General features: G+C 35.9%; 1 long non-coding RNA gene across 1 annotated transcript in view; it reads left to right on the plus strand.

Moving 5' to 3' along the window:
* The window catches only part of LOC113609051 (uncharacterized), a 30,942-nt gene extending 4,611 nt beyond the window's left edge, over positions 1-26,331 (plus strand). The window contains exon 3 of the long non-coding RNA XR_003428485.1: positions 25,989-26,331. This is a non-coding gene — a long non-coding RNA (uncharacterized LOC113609051). The remainder of the gene's footprint in view (positions 1-25,988) is intronic.
* Positions 26,332-26,575: the final 244 nt, after the last annotated feature.

The raw sequence follows: 26,575 nt of genomic DNA on the forward strand, positions 1-26,575 counted from the left end.
GCCTATATTAATCACTTTTATGCACTGAAAATGCCCCATTTATGGCTGCATCTTTTATGAAGACAATCATCCAATCAATGTCCATCTAAACATACTACATTACTCCAAGAAAAGTTTTCCTGAATTGTAAATGCTATGAAAGCTTGTATTACACTATTCCTGTCTAACTAATGTAAAGTTTGGAAACAGAGAGTGAGTTTTGTTTAATGACAAAATTCGTGTTTTGAAATGGTTTAAATTAAAGAAATAACTTCAGGGGTATAGTGTTATTTCTCTCTGCCAATTTCTCATGTTCATAAGATTCCCTAAGGGGTCCTGTAAATGGCATTTCCAACAGCAAATGTTTTTAAAAGCCACAAGGATACCTGAGAAGCCAAATCACAAAACATACAGAAAGATATTAAAGCCAACTTTTAATATTTTAATGTTAAAAGTGTATTTTTTAACTAGGTACTTTAAGATATCTCTACTGCATACCAGTCACAAGATATTTACACCACCTACAGTAACCATGACTGAAAGGAGTTAAAGCCGGTGTGTGAGCAGTCAAAAATAATTTATGATGCAAATTTTTAAAAGGAAAAATCTGAGTTTATTTTTCTATGAAAAATTTATGTGCCATTTTAATCTTTGTTAGAAAATACAGAGACATTGCTTCTTTTTTCACATGTTTTCAAAATTTTTCTCCACTAGGCCAAGAGCTACTTATGGATAGAAACTAATTCTAATTTCTCTCTGTGACACAGCATTGATTAGAGTCTGATTAATGTTTGGAACACAAGGGCAAGATATTTTGTTTCTGTTCGTTCATTCTCTTTTTAGTTCTCTCTTCTTCTCTTTGACCTCTTATTACTGCTTCCTCTTTTCTTTGTAAAACATGTCCTAGACACACAGAAGTGCTCATTATATATGCAACGAATTTTAAAAACACAAATAAATAATTACTTATCAATGAGTAAAATATAAGATGAACTAGTAAATCTAAAAATCCCTGGATGTCCCTCCCAAACTGATCCCCCTTCTGCACCTTACTGTCTTAAAAAAAAAGTCCAACGTTCATTTTTATTTGGGGCAAAATGAGGACTATAGCATAGGAGAAAGCATTTCAGATAGCTCTGAAAAACTGCTCCAATGAGTTGGGGGGGAGGTCAATATATATGATTTTGGTGAAGAGGGAGTACATGCAATCAAGCACATATTTTTGCAGAAGATCTGATGGGGGTTACTGCTAGTCACGAGGAGCAGACTTCACCATGAAGGAATTTAGTGCTTTTCTAGATATAAGGGATACAAGAATTGGGTTCGTAAAATCAGCTCCTGAAAATATCTAACTATCTGAAGACCTGCTCTGCCAGTTTTTCCAGAGCACAGAGTGCCTCATTCCTGATCTCCACCCTGAATTCCTTTAAGGGGGTGTTGAGGGTCAGCAGCTGCAGCAGCAACTGATTTAATCCTTGTAGAGGTAGACGGCAAGTGACCATGGCAAGTGCCAATTTGTAGTTGACAACCCTCTGCTGTAACATTACTGTAAATTTTGTATTATTCATTGCTTTTCTTTATAGTTTTTCCACATATAAATTCATCCTTATACCATATATTGTTTCATTTTGCTTAATTTTAGTTTCATAAATAGAATCATACTATATATATTCTTTTGTAACTTTATCATTTCACTTAAAGTTTCATTTCATTCTAAAATTGTTGAGATTCATTCACCTTCCTTGTGTATAAACTAGCTACACAATGTCTTCCTGTCATTCCCTGAACAATAGCATTGGAATCACCTGGAAGTTTGTCAGAAATGCAGACTCTTGGGCTGCACTACAGAATTCCTGAATTAGAACTTGCATTTAACAGGATCTCCAGGAGAGTCATATGCTAAAAATTAGGAATAATTTTATTGCTTGATCATAACACAATATATTTATCCATTATCCATTATCCTATCTATGAATATTTGGTTGATTACCTTTTATTTACTATACAAAAATTTATTTTATTCATTCAAAAACTATTTATTGTGTACCAATTACATGCCAGGCATTAAAATAGGTACTTAGGATCCTTCAGGGAACAAAACAGGAAAAAATAACAATATTGCTGTTATTCTGAGGAGTAAAATACAAAAACTGTTTAAATAATGAATACATTTTATGTTGTAAAATGATAAGTGTGTGTCATAGACTGGTTGTGTGCCTCCTCAAATTTATATGTTGAAGTCTTAACTCCCATTACCTCAGAATATGCCTGTATTTGGAGAAAGGGCTTTTAAAGGAGTAATTAAAATGACCCTAATCCAATTTGACTGGTGTCCATATAAAAAGAGGAGATTAGGACATACCTAGAGACACCAAGAGTACATGTGCAAAGACAAATGGCCAGCAAGAAGTAGCCATTTGGAAGCCAAGGAGAGAGGCTTCAGGAGAAACCACACTTGCTGACACTTTGATATTGGACTTCCAGCATCCAGAACTGTGAGAAAATAAATTTCTATTGTTTAAGCCATCCAATCTAAGGTATTTTGTTATGACAATCCTAGCAAATAAACAGTTGTAAAAAAAAAAGAGCAAGGTAAGATGAATGTGCCCAGAAAGGGAATGAGTACAATTTTAAATAGGGTGGTCAGGGTACATTGCATTAAGAAGGGATTATTTGACCAATGACCTACAGAAAATAAATTTCATGAGAATACCTGATAGGGAAAAGTTTCAGTCACAGTAAAAAGTCGGGAAAGGATCCTAGAGGGCAGTGTGTACCTGACATATTCAAGGAAGAGCAAGGATGCCAGTATGGCCAGAGTCAAAGTGAGCAAGGGGGAGAGTAGTAGTAGATGAGTTTTGAGAACTAACAGGACTTTGGCATTTACTCTGACTGAAATGATTAGTAATTGCAGTTTTACTGGAAGTGTAACATGACCTGACATATATTTAAAATACTGTTCAGGTTGCTATGTAGAGAACAGAATGTAGAGAGTCAAAAGGAGGTTTAAGACCAGTTAGTGCTAAATTTCTGAGCCAATTAGAAAAATAATATACACAAATTATTAATACTAATATAATCTTGTGGCTCATAATTTGTTGGAAATATATACTTTCTGGCTGTCACTTTATTTTTTATTTTGGTGTTTTAATTTTAAGACACAATTTACTTAAATTTTCTCTTATGGTTAGTCCTTTTTGTGCCTTGTTTATGAAACTTTCTTCATCACAAGGTCATACAGGTACTTTATTTTTTCTTTTACAAGCTTTAAAATTTAGTTTCATAGATGTAAGTCATTATTCCATCTGGAATTGGTATCTGTATTTGGCTTTAGGTAAATAACTGATTTTATTTTTCAAAATAGATGACCATTTGTCTAGCAGCATTTGTCAAATAGTGCATTTAGTGCTCATCTGCCATGTCGGCTCTGTCATATGTAAAGTTTATGTATATGCTTGGTCTATTTCTGAGTTTTCTTATTTGATGTGTTGGTTTGTCTTTCTGACTAGTTCCATGCTGTCCTAATGATCTGATTTTAAACACATATTATTTCTGGTAGAGCATATTCCCAATTTTGTCCTTCTTGAAGATGTCTTGGTTATCCTTCTTTCCTTGCATCTATATAATTTTTAAAATGCACAGAGTGCCTCATTCCTGATCTCCACTATGCCCTAAGAAGATTGTGCTTATTAGGTGGGATTTTCTCACTATATCATCTGTTACCAGGCATTGACTTATAGTTCCTCTCTCTCTATCAGTATAGATACAACTCCAGGGTATCACAGAAGATTACGTGTTGTTGACGTCAATGCTTATTATAGACATTATTCTTTTGTAAACATCTGAAGTTTATGAAAGCTCAATTTTAACAGTTAAAGGTTTAAACCAAGTAAACATAAATTGTATTTGTGGCACAATTCTCCTCCTCTTCTCCTCTTCTTCTTTATCATTTTATCATATCATCAATCCAACAGAAATAATAGCTAACAGTTATCGAGTGCTAAGTATTTTTTACTTCAGATATAATTTCATCCAGTCTCTCTATACTCCTAGAAATATACAATATTAACTAACTTTAAAAATCAGAAATGACTATCATTCAGAGAAGTTAAATATTGTGTCCTTGTTAGTATATTTGAGGAAGGGATGGAGTATGGATTCAAGACCAGATTATTTTAACTCACAGGCTTTGCTTAGTCTTTGTTAATTTTCTAAATTTGAAACAAATGGCTTCACAGTAATTGGTTTTTATTTTGCTTTTAATAGTCTTGATAGAAATGTAGTATTTAAGAAGAAAAAAAAAAGCACTAAAAGAGCATGGCTAGCTTCAAAGTTATCTCAATGATTTAATAATCTTTAGCCACCCACCATCTGAACTTGTATAGTTTCCTATTGAGCACCCTCAGAGTGTTCTTTTGTAAAGATAAATCCTCTCCCCTTCAAAGTACTGACTTATGTCACAAGAATGTCATAAGGATTAACTAATTAAAGATCAAAAAGCGCTTTTGGGATATATCCTACCTTGTAAATACTGAATACTGAAAAGACACATTTTCAAGGTTAATGAAATACTAAAGTATCAACACCAGTTTTATTGTTTTTTGTTGTTGTAAGATATGTATTGAAACATTTGTCATAAAATAGAGTCTTGCTACTAAATCCAAAATTTCCAGATTTTACTTTTTCAAAATTAAATATTCTCTTTTGATTTTAAATCACAAAGGTCCCTGTGGAATCAAGATTATATTTTTCCAAGAAGTAATCAGAGACTTTTAGGAAATATAATATTTTATATTCCCTATTGAATGATCATTGCTTCTTATGTTTATTTCTTTTACCATAATTCTTGGCTTTACATTCTGTATGTTATTTAATTATTCTTATTATTTAAAGGAATTAGCCAAATATGTCCCTGCTGTACAAAGTAATAAGTACTGGGAAATTATCATAAGTTTTTGGAAATTTTTAAATATATGATTTCTTGAACAGCTTTAGATATACAAGTATATCTACACTTATAAGTATTACAGACAGAAAAACTATTATCAGAAAACAGAATCATACAATGAGATTATGCAGAGATTTTTTAAAGAGGCTTAGAAATTACTTCCACTTCAGTCCTAAAGGGGAGTAGAATATGCCTTCCCAAAATATGCCACTTTAACATACTGATCATTTTGAATTAAAGTTACTTGAGAAACAGCCAGTGCAAGGACACTCTAACTCTCTTTTGTCCCCAGGAAAGCAGGAGATAAATTTCCCATATGAAAGGTACCCTCCCTGTACCGGGAGGGTAGAAGGCTTCTTTATAACCAGAAATAAGGAACTTAGGGCCAAGAAGCCTATATTAGACAAATCTTGCTACTTCACTAATTACTAACTCAAAGCTAAACCCCTTTGTCTTATCAATTCTTCATACACCTATTGTTTCTTTGTCTAAAAAATATAAAAAAATTTGGAGCTTTGGTTATTTCTTTGAATCTCATATTTTTATGGGACTTCCATCTATATGAGATTAAATTTGTTTTTCTCTTATTTATCTGACTTATGTTAATTTAATTATTAAGCCAGCCAACAAACCAAGAAAGGAAGAAGGGAAAATGTTCCCTTCCCTACAGTACAAGTTATCAGAACCATGTTATGGACATCTGCAAATAGCTCTTTTGTTCTGAGACTTCTTATTTCAAGAAATATCGATAACAATTATATTAAACACTCTTTCCAAGTTCTGATAGGATATTTGTTTGTTTGTTTTGACAAATTACAATCCAAACTTTAGTAAAGAATTATGTTCTTGAACACTAGAAATCACAAAATAATGTGTTTTGTGCAATGAAAAATATGACATGATCATAAATTCATAGTGTTTTATGAATATTCATATTTGCAGACCAGAAGTCATATTTTGACTTCCCAAAGAAGACAGAATAAAAGAGGGAATAAGATCGTAAATATTTGGATTATCACAATGTAAATAGTCTTATCAAAACTCTTGAAGTACCAGATTATATTGTATAAACATTATATTGAAATGCAAATACACTTCAAGCACATGCAATGCTGTAGTACTATAATACTGATAACTATACTGGCTCCTATATATTTTTTTAGATTTTCCTTACTGTTCTTATTTAATAAACATTTTAATAGTGCCTACAATATGTCATGTGCTATTTTTAGTGCCTTACAAATATTCATTTATTTAATATTTATGACAACCCAATGAAGTAGTTACTATCATTACTCCCATTTTACAGATAACTGTTTAAGTAACTTGCCCAAGATCACACAGCTGAACAGTGACAGAACCCAAGCATACAGGTGTTGGAGTCCTTAACTGGGTGCTAAGAATGCCTCTAATATTCCTTTTCTTGGTAACTGAGAGCAAGCTGGAAAATATATCTAGTTTGAGATAAAAGCACCTGTTTGAATTACATTTAATGTTATAGAAAAAAGAAAAACAGAAAGATTCAGAGAGTTTAAAAAATCACTATTCTCAATTCTATTCCTTTCAAGATGGTGAATTTGTGTGAGCTACTGTCTCAATCCCTCAAAAGAAACTCAGAAGAAATAACCAAAATAGTTGTAAGAATTTTTCTGGGAAGAGAAATATCAATTGTGAAAAACTTCCTAAGAAAATGGAAATCATTTTGAATTCATGGGAGTGTATTTTTTTGTGTATGTGTATGGTGGGTGTAAAGTTGAATATATTAGAAAAAAAAGTTGAATTTCACTCTTCAGTATCTCTTGCCATTGCCTTAGGTTAATCAACACCTGCTTCTTCACTATGCCACACCGTGGCAAAGTTCCAAACCCATAGCTCAGGTGTTCATGTGAGTAAGACAGTACAAAAACTGTTCCAGGGAGGAGTTTGACTAGCCCTGAGCATTTACTCCTTTGTTCCTGCTCCAAACTCTCAGGATATTTTTATTATAATCTAAAGCAGGAGTTAGGAAACTTTTTCTGTAATGGGCCAGATAGTAAATAATTTAGGTTTTGGGATTCACATAAATGTCTACATATATTTTTTTTCTTTTTTTTAATGTATAAACAATTCTTAGATAAGGGCACATACAAAATCAGGTTAGGTCTGCGGTGAATTTGTCTCACTGTTTTATTTGTTTGTTTGTGTATTTGTTTTCAGACTACTGATCTAGGGCATACCTAGTCCACATGTTGATTTTTCCCTCAGGTTCCAAAGTCCAGGTACTGTCTTTAAAAATTGCCTGGAAGGAGGATATAAAACTGATATGATAATGAGAGGTTTATCTACTCAGAACTCTTTACTCAAGGACTCACTCCTTCCTTCTCTTTGAGTTTAACACTAGAGGAAGCATGTGGCTGACACAGACCAGAGTTTGGCCAGCCTTTGATATACGATAAGTGTTGTCATTCAGACTTATGCAAGTGTCACAAGCCAAAATGGAAATCTGAGAAGTTCTGATAGGATATTTGTTTGTTTGTTTTGACAAATTACAACAATTTTAGAAAAATAATTGGATTATAAATATTCTAGGAGGCAGAGGTATTAGACCATATTATTTATTTAACATGAATATTTAAATTTAATAAGCCTAATAACATACTCACAATTATAAGGAAAAATTGTAGTAATAGGAAACAAGAACAAAAATTCATAAATAAGTAGAAATTGTAGTCATGAAAAATATAATTGTTGAAATAGTTATGGATGTAAAATGAATTAGAGAGTTGGGAAAGCAGACTGACAAAATTTCCAGAGGGAAACAGAAATGGCAGAAGAAATAGAAAATGCATAAAAAACAAAAGGCAAAAGCTAGGAGAACAGTAGCAAACACACATATAACTGCTAAATATGGGCCAGGAAAAGTTAGTACAAAAATCGTATGAGGTCAGATCTACTGTCATCATTTTCATTTAAGTAAAGGAACTGAGGTACAAAGCGATTAAGTAGTTTGCTAGTACATGGGAGAACAAGGATGTGAACTCAGATGTTTAACCTTCAGAGACCATGCTTTCTGACTGGTATGTTTTTTTGTAATCTGAGTCCCAGAAAGAGAAAAACTAAAATGGAAAAAATATATATATGTTGGAAAAAAATGTTTTAGAAAATTTAATAGCTCATAAATAAAATATACTGAAAAATAGCCCATTAAAAAAGACAAATAGGAGAAACAACAACAGTAATATCTCCTAGATAATTAGATAAATTTAAGAATATAAAAGACAAAGAGAAAAACCAAAAAACTTCCAAATAGAGATTACTTACAAAAGGCACAAGAATCAGCTTAACAGACTTTTCAAAATCAGCACTAGATAAAAAGAAGACAATGGAATAATATTTTGTAAAGCCATGTAAGAAGATAGTTTTGTAAGTAGAATGCTTAAACCTAGCCAAATTACCATGAAAATGTGAGAGTGTAATAAAAAAAATACACACAGGCACAGAGGCCTCAGACAGTTTGCAATTAAAAGACACAATTTTAAAACAGTTTTGGAGGAGCTAATAAAATAATAGGAGAAATACATAAAGGAGATACAGAAAGAGATATGCAAAATAACATGGTTTAAACACCTTGACAATGTTTTCTAAAAAATATAGCTAATAACAAAGAGAAGGGAAAAAAAGGTTGTATCCCTAATTACCTAATGTCAATAATACAAAATAATGACATGATATTAGGGGCATGGGTTGTTGTGAGATCAAGGGGTATGAGAATGTCTAACATTGATCTTCAGTTAGGAAGAAGGCATGAATATCTGATATGGATATCTGTGTTTTTTTGTTTATTTGTGAAAGTGTATGTATGAGTGATTAGTAATAAAAAGATGAAAACACATTGAGTCAAATTCAAATAAAAAGCTAAGATACTATAAACAATTGCAAATATTTACAATAAATAGACTAAATTGACCATTTAAAAGATAATGATTTACAGATTGAGTAACATTAGTAATAATAATAACAAAAATAATGAAAACCATTTTTATATTTCATACATGGAAACCACATCAAAAAAAAAAAAAGACACAGAAGGTTGAGAACAAAATAATGGTAATCAACACATCGTAAAAATACAAAATTTTGTGTATCCTCTTTATAATACATGACAGAGATATTAAAAAAAAAAGCATCATTAGGAAAAGAGAGATTAATTACATAATGATAAAAGATTCAGTTCACCAAGATAATCTTATGATTTTAATTATGTGGGTACTGTGATGGTTAATTAAATGTATCCCAACTTAGCTGGGCTAAGGGATGTCCAGATAGCTCAAGCTCTGCATAAATGACCTAAGAACTTCTAGGTGTGCCCTGAAGAATAGCTTTATTTCCTGTAGTTGTAGAGCTAAAATTGCTAAAAATCAAATGCAGAACTTCATTTAGGGATTGACTGAATTACATCAAAAGTTGAACTCCCACATTCACAGGGTGTCTACTGTTAAAATGAGGGTGCTGAATGAAAAATAATGTGGATGATAATGTGTGGGAAGACCTTAATGAAGTTTGGAATATTGATCCCCTACATTCAGTTGAGTTTTCTTTGCCGTAAAAGAGGCTAACCCACCCCGTCCCACCTCCCATTGGGAGCAGCCTTTCCACCTCTAATGGGAGAGACCTCTCCACCTCCATCTGAGGTGATTAACCTTGAATTGCCTGAGGAAAATGTAATTGCCTCCCCTGAGGCAGTTGTTCTGCAAGACAATGCTGATTCTTCTTAAGAGACACCCCTACTACCCATCTTGGCTTCTAGACTTTTAACTAGATTCAAGTTCCTGAAGCTGAGATACAAAGTGTAACCCATGAGTTGTGCTACACACCAAACAATAAAAACTCCTTGAATTTTCTAATTTATACAGGCATAAATCCTGGGAACATGTGTGGAAATTGATACTAAGAAACTGGCATTATGGAGGGAGGAACATACAATTGCAACAGTCCAAATCTACTTATATGGTTTTGTTACTGAACTCAGGTTTGTCTGCTCACTGCTTGAAAGCCAATACTTGAGAGACAAGTGTTGTTTGGAAAAGGAAAGTTGCTTTATTATGGAGACCAGAAACCTGGGGAGAAGGCAGATTCATGTCCAGAAACCAACTCAGAAGATTCTCTCAACCATGAAAAACTTTAAAGGGAGAATTATTTGGGGAGGGGTTCAGAGTCATTATCTTCCACTGTGTGCAGACTTTCTTCTTTTTGGTTGGTGGTGAGATAACAGGGCCCTGCTCCAGGAATCTTGTTCTCAGCTTGAAGTTACCATCTTCCACCTGGGGGAGGACTTAGTTCCTACAGAAGAACAGAAGGATATTGTTATGTATATTCCTTGAAGAGGAACCAGGACCCTGCTTTAATGGCTGCACTATTGTTTATTGACTGCTCCTCCTTTGTTTCTGCATTTCCCCCCTTCCTTGATTAGCAACTGTTTGAATCTGACCTTTGGAAATCAGGGAAGTTCAAGGAGGTTGAATGAAGCCTATTTCCTACAAACAAAAAACGGGGAACATGGAAAGAATTTGTACCCAGGAGGGCCCCACAGGGTCCTGCTTGATTTCAGCTTAGGGAGTTTGGGATCTTAGAGTGGGGTTGTCATTTAAGACCTACTCACCCACACTAAGAGGGTCCAAATGACTAACTTCACCAATACTTTGAGAAATAAATTTGTGAAGAGAGCTCCAATATCCTTGAAGATCTCAGTGATTGCTTTTCTTTGTAGGTCAGACCTTAACAGAGCAAACCACAGCCAATCAATGGAAAACCTAAATGCAATGGGAGTAATTGTACCCTGAGATGGCAGGGGCTAAGTGGCTGTATTCAACCACCAAAGGTAAATTGGGTTGGATATGGTTACTGTGATGGACAACAAAGTCAAAGAAGCAATCAGAATAGTGACTTGCACAGATCTAGGGTATTGGCTGGCTAATCATGGTGTGCCTAGGAGTGAAATAGATAGGAAAGCCTAGTAAAGTCTTACTTGATCTGTATAAGTGGAAAGGATCTAGGTAAAGGGAACAAAAATGTAACTCAAATAATAAAAACAGAGAGTCATGGCCCCTCAATCAATTTCCAGACTTGAGTCATTTCACAGACCCAGAACAAATTTGAATTTGAACTGGACATAGGAGAAAGGAAATAATCAGACCTTTCAGGGAGTACTGACACTAACTCTGAATTGGCACTGATAGCAGGAGATTCAAAATGTCACTGTAGCTCTCCAGTCAGAGTCTGGGCTTATGGACATCAGGTGATTAATAGAGATTTAGCTCTCATGTGTCTCACAGTGGTTCCAGTGGGTCCCTGAGTCCATCCTGTCATTATTTTCCCAGTTCCAGAATACACTATTGAAATAGATATGCTTAGTAACTGGCAGAATCCCATACTGGTTCCCTGACCTGTGGAATAAGGGCTATTATAGTGGGAAAGGCCAAGGTAGAAGCCATCAGAACTGCTGGAACCTAATAAAATAGTACATCAAAAGCCCACCATCAGGCTTCCCTGGTGGCACAGTGGTTAAGAATCCTCCTTCCAATGCAGGGGACATGGGTTTGATCCCTGGTCTGGGAAGATCCCACATGCCGTGGAGAAACTAAGCCTGTGCGCTAGAACTACTGAGCCTGTGAGCCACAACTACTGAAGTCTGCATGCCTAGAGCCTGTGCTCTGCAACAAGAGAAGCCACTGCAATGAGAAGCCCACACACCGCAACGAAGAGTAGCCCGCGCTCTCTGCAACCAGAGAAAGCCCACGTGCAGCAACAAAGACCCAACACAGCCAAATATTAAAAAAAAAATTAATTAATTAAAGAAAAAAGCCCACCATCTCTGGAAGGACTGCAGAGATTAGTGCCACCATCTAGGACTTGGAAAATGCAGGGGTGTTGATTCTTACTACTTCTCCGATTCAACTCTTCTATTTGGCCTGTGCAGAAAACAGATGGATCTTGGAGAATGACAGTAGATTCTCATAATCTTAACCAGGTGATGACAATCACAACTGCTATACCAGATGTGGTTTCATTGTTTGAGCAAATTAACACATCCTTTGTACCTGGTATGCAGCTATTGATCTAACAAATGCCTTTTCTTCCATTTCTGTCATAAGGTCTACCAGAATCAGTTTGCTTTTAAGCTGGCAAGGCCAGTAATATACCTTCACTCTCCTACCTCAGGGGTATATCAACTCTGCAGCCCTATGTCATAATTAATTCACAGGTATCTTGATCACATTTTCCTCTCACAATATATTACACTGGTCCTTTATATTGAGGACATTATGCTGATTGGAACTAGTGAGTGAAAGTAGCAACTATTCTAGACTTATTGGTAAGACATTTTCATATCAGAGGGTGGTAAATAAAACAGACTTAAATTCAGGACCCTTCTACCTCAGTGAAATTTCTAGGGGTCCAGTGATGTAGGGCATATCAACATGTCTCTTCTAAGGTGAAGGATAAGTTGCTACATCTGGCCATTATTACAACCAAAAAAGAGGCACAATGCCTTGTGGGCTTCCTTGGTTTTAGGAGGCAACACAGTATTTATTCGGATGTGTTTCTCTGGCCCATTTACCAGGTGACATCCCCAAAATTTGCTAGTTTTGAACCAGGTCCAGAAAAAAGTGGTTCTGTAGCAGGTCCAGGATGTTGTTCAAGCTGCTCTGCTATTTGGGCCATATAATCCACCAGATTCATTAGTGTTTGAAGTGGCCGTGGCAGATAAAAAATGCTTTGGTAGGCCTCTATAAGTATTCACAGCTCAGGCTTTTAGGATTTTGGAGCAAGGTCCTGACATCATCCACAGTTAACTACCTTTCTTTGAGAAACAACTGTTGGCCTGCTACTGGGCCTTAGTAGAGATTGAATGCTTTACCATGGACCACCAAATTACCATGTGACCAGAGCTACCCATCATGAATTGGGTTTTGTCTGATCAACGACGCCATGAAGTTTGGTATGTGTAGCAACACTCTATTATCAAAATGATGGTTGTATATTCATTATCAGTCCCAATCATGCCTGAAGGCACAAGTTAGTTACATGAAGAAGTGGCCCAAAAGCCCACGATCCCCACCCCAGCTACACAGCCTGCTCTCTTCCAGCCTGCACTTATGGCCTCAAAGAAAGTTTTTTACAATTAGTTAACAGAGGAAGAAAAGATTCAGACCTGTTTTACATATTGTTCTGCCTGATATACAGTCCCTAGCAAAAATGGACAGTTGAAGCACCATAGCCTCTCTCTGGGACACCCTTCTAATACATATTTATATATGTCCTATTGACCCTGTTTCTCTGGCGAACCCTATTACAGTATAAAAAAACATCAAAAGATGCATAGAAAAATTGATAGTACAATTGGCTCTTGAACAACATGAGTTTGAACTGCATGGGTCCACTTACACTCTGATATTTTTCAATAGTAAATACTACAGTACTACATAGTCCATAGTTGGTTGAATCTGTGAATGCAGAGGAACCTTAGATATAGAGGGCCAAGAACAAATTATATGTGGATTAACCCCCCATTGTTTAAGGGTGAACTGTACAAGGAAAAATAAAATGTCCATTTTCTTTGTAGGAAATTTCAACACAGTCTTATAGACATGTAACATTTATAAAAATAGATCAAAGTCTGATAGTAACATCAGAAAAATGGTAGACTCAGAAGAACAATACCTTGTTCTTCTATGTAAACATCAAAATGTAATCAAAAGCTGGTTAACATGACCTTGTGACAACTTTCAAAACAGTCAAATGTTTACAGCAAACAAGCAAACACCCTATCAAGAAAAAAAGTTTATTCAAAATAGGAAATTTTATAATGCTTTTGTTTACCATTGCCCACCCCTTCCCTGGCACATCATGGTCTGTAGGAGGTGGCAGCCTAGTTCCAAATTCCCTCCCTAAGTCTCTAGGAAGCAGAGAGAAGACATTATTTGCAATGTTTTAATGTGTTTGGGTAGCTGCCTGAAGGAATGTTCTCTCTTTAGCCAACCTTAAAGCTCAGCTGGAGAAATGCAGCTGAAAGAGGTGGACACTGCTCTTAAATGCTGCAGAAAGACAAATAACTATGAGTACCTAGAGTAAGAGAACATGAATGGAAACAAACAACAGAGAATTTAAAGTCCCAAGGATAAGCTAGGATGAGACTCTTTGGGAAATAACAACATTTAAAAGCAGCTCTGTATAAGAGAGGATAGAAAACAGAACAAAAGAAAACAAACAAACAAAAACCACATAGGCCAAGGCAAGACTTTTGCTCAGAAAAGCCCTAAGAAGACATTGAACCTTTGTCTTGGGCTGATTCCAAGGCTCAAAAAATGTCCTGCTGATTAGTGAAGGACTTCCCTGGCCCAGAGCAAGTCTGCAAAGACAGGGAGGGGAGGCAGTTTTTCCAAATGCTCAATTTTCAACAACAAAATCACAAGACATACAATGAAACAGGAAAATATGGCCCATTCAAGGGTAGAAAGTAAAGTGGCAGAAACTATCCCTGGAGAAACACAGGCATCAATTTACTAGATTCAACTTTTAAAGAACTGTCTTAAGTGTGCTCAAACAGCTAAAGGAAAACACAAAGAACTAAAGAAAATTAAGAAGACAATATATGAATAAATATGAATATCAACAGACATATAAATTATAAATGGAAATCAAACAGAAATGTTGATGCTGAAAAATACAATCACTGAATCAAAAAATTTGCAAAAGGAGTTCAAGATCAAGTTCAATTAAGCAGAAGAAAGAATTAGCAAACTAAATATGGGTCATTTGAAATTATTGGGTGTGAGGTGCAAAAATAAGAAAGAATGAAGAAGAGAGAACAGAGCCTAAATGACTTATGTGATATATCAAGTGGAACAATATATGCATCATAGGAGTCCAATAAAGAGAAGAAAAAAAGGAAAAAAACATGGAAATTATTTGAAGAAATAATGACCAAAGTGTTCCCAAATTTGAGAAAATACATGAATCCACAAATCCAACAAACTTAATGAATTCTAAACAGCATAAACCCAAGGTGAACCACACTGAGGCACATTATAATTAAACAGTCAAAAGGCAAAGACAAAGAGAATCTTGAAAGCATCAAGAATAAAGTGAGTCATCATGAACAAGGCGTTCTTTATAAGACTACTATTGGATTACCTAGCAAAATTGTGGAGAACAAAAGGCAGTGGGATGATATATTTAAAGTGCTGAAACAGAAAAATATTAACCAATAATTCTATATTTGACAAAACTGTCCATCAAAAATGAGGGAAAAACTAATGCACTCCTAGATAAATGAAATCTGAGGGAGTTCTTTACCACTAGATCTGCTTTACAAGAAATGCTGAAAGGAATCCTTCATTTGGAAATGAAAGGATGCTAGACAGTAAGTCAAAGCCAACTCAAAATGGATTATAGACTGAAAAGTAAAATACAAAACTATAAAAACTCTAGAAGAAAACATAGGAAAAAATATATATATAACCTTGAGTTTAGGGAATTCCCTGGTGGTCCAGGGGTTAGGACACCACACATTCATTGCCAGGGGCATGGGTTCAATCCCTGGTCAGGGAACTAAGATCCCACAAGTTGCATGTCCAAAAAAAGAAAAACCTTGAGTTTAGTGATACATTTTTATATACAAAAACAAAAAGCATAATTTATGTGAAATGTAAAGCTTCTCTATAAAAGATACTTTTAAGAGAATGAAAAGACAAGCCACAGACTGAGAAAAAATATTTGCAAAACACTTATCCAATAAAGTGTTTGTATCCAAAATATTCTTACAGGGGTGGAGTAAGATGATGGAGTAGGAGGGCATGGAGTTCACATCTCCTTACAACTAAGGCATGTACTAGGCGCTGGTGGGTGACCTTGGACACCTAAGGGGATGGGAGGAATCCCCACTTGACCAGGTAGGATGTGGGATGGAAGGAGTGGGGGAAGAAAGGTGGAGGCTGGACAGGACTGGCACCCCTGAAGGGGGGCTGGGAGAGGGTGGAGCTTCCCATGCTCAGAGGGGCCCACTCATGGCAAGTGGATCAGTGGGGACAGAGAGGAACCTTCAGGGGATTGGGGAATTGGAGGGGAATGTGGCCAACATCTCCCCATGTTTCTCAGGCCCCAGCAAGCCTGTTGAGGTCCCGGGCCTGAACCCCCACATCCTGTGGCATCCTCCGGCCATGAGGGTCTTGGGCCTGAGCTCCTTCCATCAACGCCTCTTCTGGCCACTCTGGTCCCAGGCCTGAGCCTCCGCGCATGGACCCCCTCCAAATGCATGGGTTCTGGGCCTAGCCCCATATCTACCAAAGCCTCCGAGGGCTGTGTGGGTTGCAGCCTTAAGCCCCACCTACACCAAAGCCTCTGCTGACCAAGTGGGTCCTGGCAGCCCAAGTGCCACCTGAAGGGGCCTTCTCTGGCCACATGGTCCAGGTGGGCCAAGTACCAACCCCCTCCAAGACCTCCTCCAACTGTGCCTGCCCCTGCAGTAGCCACCCCTGATAGGACCACCTCTGGCCACGCAGATCCAGGTGGGCAGAGTGCTGCCACCTTCTAAGGCCTCTGCCTGCTGCATTGGCCCCTGTGGGTGTGCCTGTTGAGGCCTGCACCCCAGCTGGCCTACACAGGCACATATGCTCCGGGCCAGCTCCAGAAACAGACACTGGTGAGAGGAGCACATGAAGAGGTAGGGATGACACAGAGGATCCAGAGATCTACCTAGAGGACTTGGAGGCATAGTGGGGAAGTGGGGGTAGGCTGTAGCTCACTGTGGGGGCAAGGATACTGATAGAGGAGGTACCAGGAAATTTTTTAATTTTTTACTTATTTATTTTTTTATCTTTTATTTTTATTCTTACTTTAAATTTTTTATTTATTTTTAATTTTCTTTATTTTATTTTATATTTTTGCTGTTGTGGTTCTATTTTGTTTTGCTGTTTCATTTTTATTGTTATTTTTTCTAATATATTTTTATTTTTCTAATTTTATTTTATTTTTCATTATTTGTTATTGTTCTGCTCTTTCTGTTTGTTGCTTTTTTTTTTTTGTCACACCACACAGCTTGTGTGGTCTTGGTTCCCAGGCCAGGGGTCAGGCCTGAGCTCCTGTGTTGGGAGTGCTGAGTCCAGGCCACTGGACTAACAGAGAACTACATGTCCCAGGGAATATTAATCAGTGTGAGGTCTCCCAGAGGTCCTCATCTCAGCACCAATACATGGTTCCACTCAACTGCCTGCATACTCCAGTGCTGGGTGCCTCAGGCCAAACAGCCAGCAAGAAAAGAACACAGCCTCACCCATCAAAAAAATGAGACAACAAAAAATCTGTTACAGACAATGGAGCGATGTAAAAACCTACAAGAGCAAATAAATGAAGAGAAAATAAGCAACCGACCTGAAAAAGAATTCAGAGTAATGATAGTAAAGATGATCCAAATTCTCGGAAATAGAATAGAGACACGGATTGACAAAATACAAGATATGCTTAACAAGGACCAAGAAGAACTAAAGAACAAGCAAACAGTGATGAACAACACAATAACTGAAATGAAAAATAAACTAGAAGGAAACAATAGTAGAATAACTGAGGCAGAGGAACAAATAAGTGAGCTGGAAAATAGGATGGTGGAAATAACTGCCACAAAGCAGAATAAAGACAAAAGAATGAAAAGGATTGAGGACAGTCTCAGAGACCTCTGGAACAATATTAAACACACCAACATTCGAATTATAGGGGTCCCAGAAGAAGAAAAGAAAATTAAAAGGGTATGAGAAAATATTTGAAGAGATTATAGTCAAAAACTTCCCTAACATGAGAAAAGAAATAGCCACCCAAGTCCAGGAAGTACAGAGAGTCCCACACATGATAAACACAAGGAGAAAAATGCTGAGACACACATTAAGCAAACTAACAAAAATTAAACTCAAAGAAAAAAAATATATTAAAAGCAGCAAGGGAAAAGAAACAAATAACCTACATGGGAATCCCCATAAGATTATAAGCTGATTTCTCGGCAGAAGCTCTGCAGGCCAGAAGGGAGTGGCAGGATATATTTAAAGTAATGAAAGAGAAAATCCTACAACCAAGATTACTTTATCCAGCAAGGAATTCATTCAGATTCAACAGAGAAATCAAAAGCTTTACAGAAAAGAAAAAGCTAAGAGAATTCAGCACCACCAAACCAGCTCTACAACAAATGTTAAAGGAACTTCTCTAAGTGGGAAACACAAGAAAAGAAAAGGACCTACAAAATCAAACCCAAAACAATTAAGAAAATGGCAAAAGGAATACGTATTGATAATTACCTTAAATGTAAATGGATAAAATGCTCCAACCAAAAGACACAGACTGGCTGAATGGATACAAAAGCAACATCATATACATGATGTCTTCAGGAGACCCACTTCAGACCTAGGGACACATACAGACTGAAAGTAAGGGGATAGAAAAAGATATTCCATGCAAATGGAAATCAAAAGAAAGCTGGAGTAGCAATACTCACATCAGATAAACTAGACTTTAAAATAAAGACACTATATAACCATCAATGGGTTTATACAAGAAGAAGTTATATCAATTGTAAATATATATGCACCCAAAATAGGACCACCTCAATGTACAAGGAAAATGCTAACAGGCATAAAAGGGGAAATTGACAGTAACACAATATTACTGGGGGACAATAACACCCCACTTACACCAATGGCCAGGTAATCCAGACAGAAAATAAATAAGGAAACACAAGCTTTAAATGACACAATAGACCAGAAAGACTTAATTGATATTTATAGGACATTCCATCCGAAAACAGCAGATTACAGTTTCTTCTCAAGTGTACACATAACATTCTCCAGGATAAATCACATGTTGGGTCACAAATCAAGCATCAGTAAATTTAAGAAAATTGAAATCATATCAAGCATCTTTTCTGAACACAACACTATGAGATTAGAAATCAATTACAGGAAAAAAAATGTAAAAACACAAACACATGGAGGCTAAACAATATGCTAAAAAATAACCAACAAATCATAGAAGAAATCAAAGAGGAAATCAAAATATAGAAACAAATGACCATAAAAACACAATGACCCAAAATCTATGGAACGCAGCAAAAACAGTCTTAAGAGGGAATATTACAGCAATTCAATCCTACCATAAGAAACAAGAAGAATCTCAAATAAACAACCTAAACTTACACCTAAAGCAAATAGACAAGGAAGAACACGCAAAACCTAAAGTTAGTAGAAGGAAAGAAATCATAAAGATAAGAGCAGAAATAAATGAAATAGACACAAAGAAAACTAGAGCAAAGATCAATGAAACTAAAAGTGGGTTCTTTGAAAAGATAAACAAAATTGATAAAGCTTTAACCAGACTCATCAGGAAAAAAAGGGACATTATTCAAATCAATAAAATTAGAAATGAAAAAGGAGAAATTACAGCTGACCTCGCAGAAATACAAAGGATTATAAAGACTACTACAAGCAACTATATGCCAAAAAATGGACAACTGGGAAGAAATGGACAAATTCTTGGAAAGGTACAACCTTCCAAGACAGAACAAGGAAGAAACAGAAAATATAAACAGACTTATCACAAGTAATGAAATTGAAACTGAAATTAAAAATGTTCCAGCAGGGCTTCCCTGGTGGCGCAGTGGTTGAGAGTCTGCCTGCTGATGTAGGGGACACAGGTCTGTGTCCCAGTCTGGGAAGATCCCACATGCCGCAAAGTGGCTAGTCCCATGAGCCATGGCCACTGAGCCTGTGCGTCCAGAGCCTGGGCTCTGCAACAGGAGAGGCCACAACAGTGAGAGGCCTGCATACTGCAAAAAATAAAATAAAAAAAAAAAATTCTTCCAGCAAACAAAAGTCCAGGACCAGATGGATGCACAGGTGAATTCTATCAAATATTTAGAGAAGACTGAACAACACACATCCTTCTCAAACTCTTCCAAATATTGTAGTGGAAGGAATAATCAGAAGCTCATTCTATGAGACCACCATCACCCTGACACCAAAACCAGTAAAACATATCACAAAAAAAGAAAACTATAGGCCAATATCATTGATGAACATAGATGTAAAAATCTCCAACAAAATCCTAGCAAACCAATACAACAACACATTAAAAGGATCATACACCATGATCAAGTGAGATTTATCCCAGGGATGCAAGTATTCTTCAATATACACAAATCAATCAATCTGATACACCATATTAACAAATTAAAAAATAAAAGCAATATGATCATCTCAGTAGATGCAGCAAAAGCTTTTGACAAAATTCAACACCCATTTAAGGTAAAAACTCTTGAGAAAGTGGGCATAGAAGGAACCTACCTCAACATAATAAAGACCATATATGACAAACCCACAGCAAACATCATCCTCAATGGTGAAAACCTGAAAGCATTTCCTCCAGAATCACTAACAAGACAAGGGTGTCCACTCTCACCACTATTATTCAACATAGTTTTGGAAGTCCTAGCCACATCAATCAGAGAAAAAAAAAAGAAATAAAAGGAATCCAAATTGGAAAAGAAGTTAAACTGTCACTGTTTGCAGATGACATGATACTATACTTAGAAAATGCTAATGATGCTACCAGAAAATGACTAGATCTCATCAATGAATACAGTAAAATTGCAGGATACAAAATTAATGCACAGAAATCTCTTGCATTCCTATACACTAACAATGAAATACCAGAAAGAGAGATTAAGGGAGCAATCCCATTTACCATTGCAACAAAAAGAATAAAATACCTAGGAATAAACCTACATAAAGAGATAAAAGACCTGTACTCAGAAAACTATAGACACTGATAAATAAATCAAATATGACACAAACAGCTGGAGAGATATACCATGTTCTACAATTGGAGGAATCAATATCATTCAAAATGACTATGCTACCCAAAGCAATCTACAGATTCAATGCAATCTGTATCAAACTACAAATGGCATTTTTCACAGTATTAGAACAAAAAATTCTATAATTTTCATAGACACACAAAAGACCCCAAATAGGAAAAGCCATCTTGAGAAAGGAAAATGGAGATGGAGGAATCAGGCTCCCTGATTTCAGAGTATACTACAAAGCTACAGTCATCAGGACAGTATGGTACTGGCACAAAAACAGAAATATAGATCACTGGAACATGATAGAAAGCCCAGAGACAACCCCATGCACCTATAGTCATCTAATCTATGACAAAGGAGGATAGAATGTATAATGAAAAAAGACAGTTTCTTCAGTAAGTGGTGCTGGGATAACTGGACAGTTACATTTAAAAGAATGAAATTAGAGCACTCCCTAACACCACACACAAAAATAAATTCAATATGGAATAAAGACCGATACATAACTCCAGACCCTATACAACTCTAAGAGGAAAACATGGAAGAACACTCTTTGACATAAATCACAGCAACATCTTTTTTGATCCACCTCCTAGATTAATGAAAATATGAACAAAAATAAAGAAATGGGACCTAATGAAACTTAAAACCTTTTGCATAGCAAAGGAAACCATAAACAAGATGAAAAGACAACCCTCAGAACGAAAGAAAATATTTGCAAATGATGCAATGGACAAGGGATTAATCTCCAAAATATACAAGCAGCTCATGCAGCTCAATATTAAAAAAAACAAGAAACCCAATCCAAAAATGGGCAGAAGACCTAAATAGACACTTCTCCAAAGAAGACATACAGATGGCCAACAGGCACATGAAAAGGTGCTCAACATCACTAATTATTAGAGAAATGCAGGCAAAACTATAATGAGGTATCACCTCACACTGTTCAGAATGACTATCATCAAAACATCTATAAATAATAAATGCTGGAGAGGTTGTGGAGAAAAGGGAATCCTTCTGCACTGTTGGTGGGAATGTAAATTGATACAGCCACTATGGAGAACAGTATGGAGGTTCCTTAAGGAACTAAAAATAGAATTACCATATGATCCAGCAATCCCATTACTGGGCATATACCCTGAGAAAACCATAATTCAAAAAGACACATGCACCCCAATGTTCATTGCAGCACTATTTTTAATAGCCAGGTCATGGAAGCAACCTAGTAATTTGATATTTCTATACATTTCAAGATGATCACCTTGATAAATCTAGTTACAATAGGTCACCATACAAAGATACTACCTAGTAACTATAATCCCCACACTGCACACTTCATATTCATGACTCATTTATTTTGCAATGGAATTTTGTACCTCTTAACCTCCCTCACCTATTTTTTCCTCCTCCCACAGCCCTCCCCACTGGCAGTCATCCCTTTGTTCTCTGTATCTATAGTTCTGTTTCTGTTTTGTTGTGTTTTCACATTTGCTTTGTTTTTTAGATTCCACATATAAGTGAAATCATACAGTATTTGTCTTTCTTTGTCTGACTTATTTCACTTAGCATAATACCTTCTAGGTCCATATTGTTGTAAATGGCAAGATTTCTTTTTTGTAAATGACTGAGTAATATTCCAGTGTATATATATACACTGGAATATATATATATATATATATATATATATATATATGTATCTCACATCTTTTTTTTAACTTTTTATTTTATATTGGAGTATAGTTGATTAATAATATTGTATCACATCTTTTTTATCCATTCATTTATTGATGGGCACTTAGGTTGCTTCCATATATTGACTATCATAAATAATGCTGCAATGAACATAGGGATGCATATATTTTTTCTAATTAGTATTTTTGGGTTTTTTTGGATAAATACTTGGGAGTGAAATTGCTGGATCATATGATACTTCTATGTTTAACTTTTTATTTTTTGTGGTACACGGGCCTCTCAGGCCTCTCCCATTGCAGAGCACAGGCTCCAGACGCTCAGGCTTAGTGACCATGGTCCATGGGCCTAGCCGCTCCACGGCATGTGGGATCTTCCTGGACTGGGGCACAAACCTGTGTCCCCTGCATCAGCAGGCAGACTCTCAACAACTGCGCCACCAGGGAAGCCCTATGTTTAACTTTTTGAGGAAACTCCATACCATTTCCCATAGTGGCTGGCTGCATCAATTTACTCTTCCACCAAAACTGCACAAATGTTCCCTTTTCCCTACATCCTCACCAGCACTTGTTATTTGTTGTCTTTTTGATAGTAGTCATTCTGACAGTTGTGATATGATACCTCATTATGCTTTTGATTTGCATTTCCCTGATGATTAGTGATGTTGAACATCTTTTCATGTGCTTGTTGGCCATCTGTATGTCTTCTTCAGAAAAATATCTATTCAGGACTTCTGCCCATTTTTTCATTGGGTTGTTTATTTTTTTGATGTTGAGTTGCATGAGCTCTTTGTATATTTTTTATACTAACCCTCTAATGAATATATCATTTGCAAGTATTTTCTCCCATTCATTACTTGGTATTTCCACTTGGTTGATAGTTTCCTTCACTGTGAAATAGCTTTTAAGTTTGTTGTAGTCCCATTTAAAGAATTTTACCTTTGTTTCCCTTCCCTGAGGAAACAGATCCAAAAATATATTACTAAGACTGATATCAAAGACCTTACTTATTATGCTTTCTTCTAGTTTTATGATTCCATGTCTTACATTTAATTCTGTAATCCATTTTGAATTTATTTTTGTGCATGCACAGTGTGAGAGATTAGTTCAGTTTGATTCTTTTGCATGAAGCTGTACAATTTTCCCAACACCATTTATTGAAGCAGCTGTCTTTTCCCCATTATATATTCCTGCTTCTTTTGTTGTACATTAAATCCCCATATAAGTGTGGATTTATTTCTGGGCTCTCTATTCTGTTCCATTGATCTATGTATCCGTTTTTGTGCCAGTACCATACTGTTTTGATTACTGTACCTTTGTAGCATAGTTTGAAGTCAGAGAGTGTGATACCTCCACCTTTGTTCTTCTTTCTCAAGATTGTTTTGGCTCTCAGGGTTTTTTGTATTTCCACACAAATTTTAAAATTATTTGTTCTAGTTCTGTGAAAAATGCCCTTAGTATTTCGATGGGGATTGCATTGAATCTTTAGATTGCCTTGGATAGTATGGTCATTTTAACAATATTAATTCTTCCAATTGATGAGTGTATTATATCTTTTCACCTGCGTTGTTCTCAATTTCTTTCATCAGTGTATTATTATTTTCTCATTACCGGTCTTTTATCTCTTTAGGTAGGTTTATTCCTAGGTATTTTATTCTTTTTGATGTGATGGTAAATGGGGTTCTTTCCTTAATTTCTCTTTCTGATTGTTCATTGTCAGTGTATGGTGTATAGAATTTGGCAGTTTCTTACAAAGCTAAACATAGTCTTACAATCCAATCTAGTAATTGTTCTCTTATGTATTTACTCACCTGATTTGAAAATGCATGCCCATATATAAAAAAAAAAACTGCAAGCAGATGTTTATCACAGCATTATTTATAATGACAAAAATGGAAGCAACTAATAATTTATTCAACAGGTGAATATGTAAACAAACTCTCATACATTCATACAATGAAATATCCAATGAGAAAGAAAAATGAGCTATCAAGCCATGAAAAATGTGGCTTAATCTTAAATGTGCATTGTTAAGTGAAAGAAGTCAGTCCCAAAACAACTTCTAGAGATTGTAAAAAGATCATTTCAGGAGAAAAGACGGATGGTTGAATAGGTCGAACTTTGGGTAATTTTTAAGACGGTGAAACTATTCTGTATAATATTTGTGGTATATAAAATATGCATTCAGTGTTTGTTCCAGTTTCTGGAATTCTCTACCTAGTAAAAATATCCTTGTTATGTTAATGATGTGATTTAGAGTAGGCCCCTAGATAGCTTCAGGATGGATCTGGTCATTAGAAAGACCAACTGCTTGATTAGAAGATTGGAAACTTGGGCCAGCATGACATCTAGGGAAGGCAGAAGAAGAGGAGCATTTTTAATTTAATTGCATGGTCAATGATTTAATCAATCACACATATGAAAGTAAACCCCAATAAAACCTCTGGACATCTAGGCCCAATGGAGCTTCCTGGCTGGAAAATATATTAATATGCCAAGAGGTTAATATACTCAGATTTTTGAGGAGAGTACAAAGAAGTTCTAAATTCCTTCCCAGACTTTATTCCATGTGTGTCTTCATTTGAGTGTTTCTGATCTGTGTCCTTTGTAATAAAACTGTAATCCTTAAGTATAGAACTTTCCTGAGTCCTGTGAGTAGTTATAGTGAATTTTCAAGGAAGTTATGAGAACCTGTGCATTTGTAACCAGTTAATCAGAAGTGCATGTGACCTGGGGACCCCCTGAAGTGTTCCTGTTGTCAGAAGTAAGGGCAGTTTTGTGGATGACTGAGTCCTTAAATATGTGGAGTTCAACACTTACTCCACGTAGTTAGTGTCAGAACTGAAATGTAGTCTACGCCACTGGGGATGAAAGAGAACAATACAGTAATGGTGAATAAATGACATATGCATTTATCAAAGCCCATAGAATTTGACACCTTTTTATGAAGAGTAATCAGTAAGGAATGCAAATTTTAAAATTATAGAGGAGGTCAGGATATCCCATGATGAAATACAGAATATGGCAAAATAACCTAACTGTATTATACATAGATGGTATCACCACATTAAGGGTAATGGAGGAAAATGCACTGACCTATATAACCATGGAAATTAGTGGAACCTATAATGTTTAAGGAAAAAAAGTGTACATAAGCACTGTACTGTAGTTGACAAAATGGCTTCACTCAGGGATATGGGTTAACAGTTGTGATATTGCTATAAATGTATTCTGGAAATAACAATTAATTAAATGGATAGCAACTGGTGGGAACCAAATTTCTCCTTGTTAGAGTGGATTTATAGATAACCAAGAGGTGGAGGCTATAATGATCCATGTGGTAATAGAGTTGGAAACATCAGTATGAACTCATGTGTAACTTAATATAGATACAGATGATTATATACAGAAATATTTATATATATATATGTGTGTGTGTGTGTGTGTATGAACAGGTTAGATTACACACATATATATTCTTTTGCTTTTGCAGCTGACGGGGCCTAGAAGAAGTGATACTCCAATAGCAAAGATCATGCTTAGTGCCAAGATCTTGGTTTCTAATACTATTCTCCAATAAAAGGATGAAGGATCCTTGGAGAATTGGCTGATTCTATGACTGGAGAAGGAAAAATACAAGATGAGTCTGGAGCATCTTGCAGGGCCAAAAAGTAAAGATTTGCTTAATAGAAAAAAAAAACACATTAATGGGAACATATCAAAGGGACAAACAAGCTAATTGAAAGAGTTTTCAATCACCAATGATGGAACAAGTTGAATAACACAACAAAGTAGTATTAGATTGTAACTTAAGGTATAAAAGAAGTCTCCATGATTCCAAACTAATATAAATAAATGATTAAATAAATTAATAAATGGAGGAGATGAGACAAATCTTCAACACAGATAAATTCCAAATAAAGTATTCTGATGATCCACCCTAAATGAGGAGAATATATCTACTTACTCCCTAAAAGTGGGCTATGCATAATGACTTCTTTCTGAATAATACAGTATGGAAGGAGGTAGAGACTAAAGTGGAGGAAACTAACAAATACTACTTCAGCCAGATGATCAAGA

Source organism: Aethalodelphis obliquidens, unplaced genomic scaffold (genome assembly GCF_003676395.1).
Source record: "Aethalodelphis obliquidens isolate GAN/ISIS:26980383/991018 unplaced genomic scaffold, ASM367639v1 scaffold54, whole genome shotgun sequence".
Classification (NCBI taxonomy): Eukaryota; Metazoa; Chordata; class Mammalia; order Artiodactyla; family Delphinidae; genus Aethalodelphis; species Aethalodelphis obliquidens.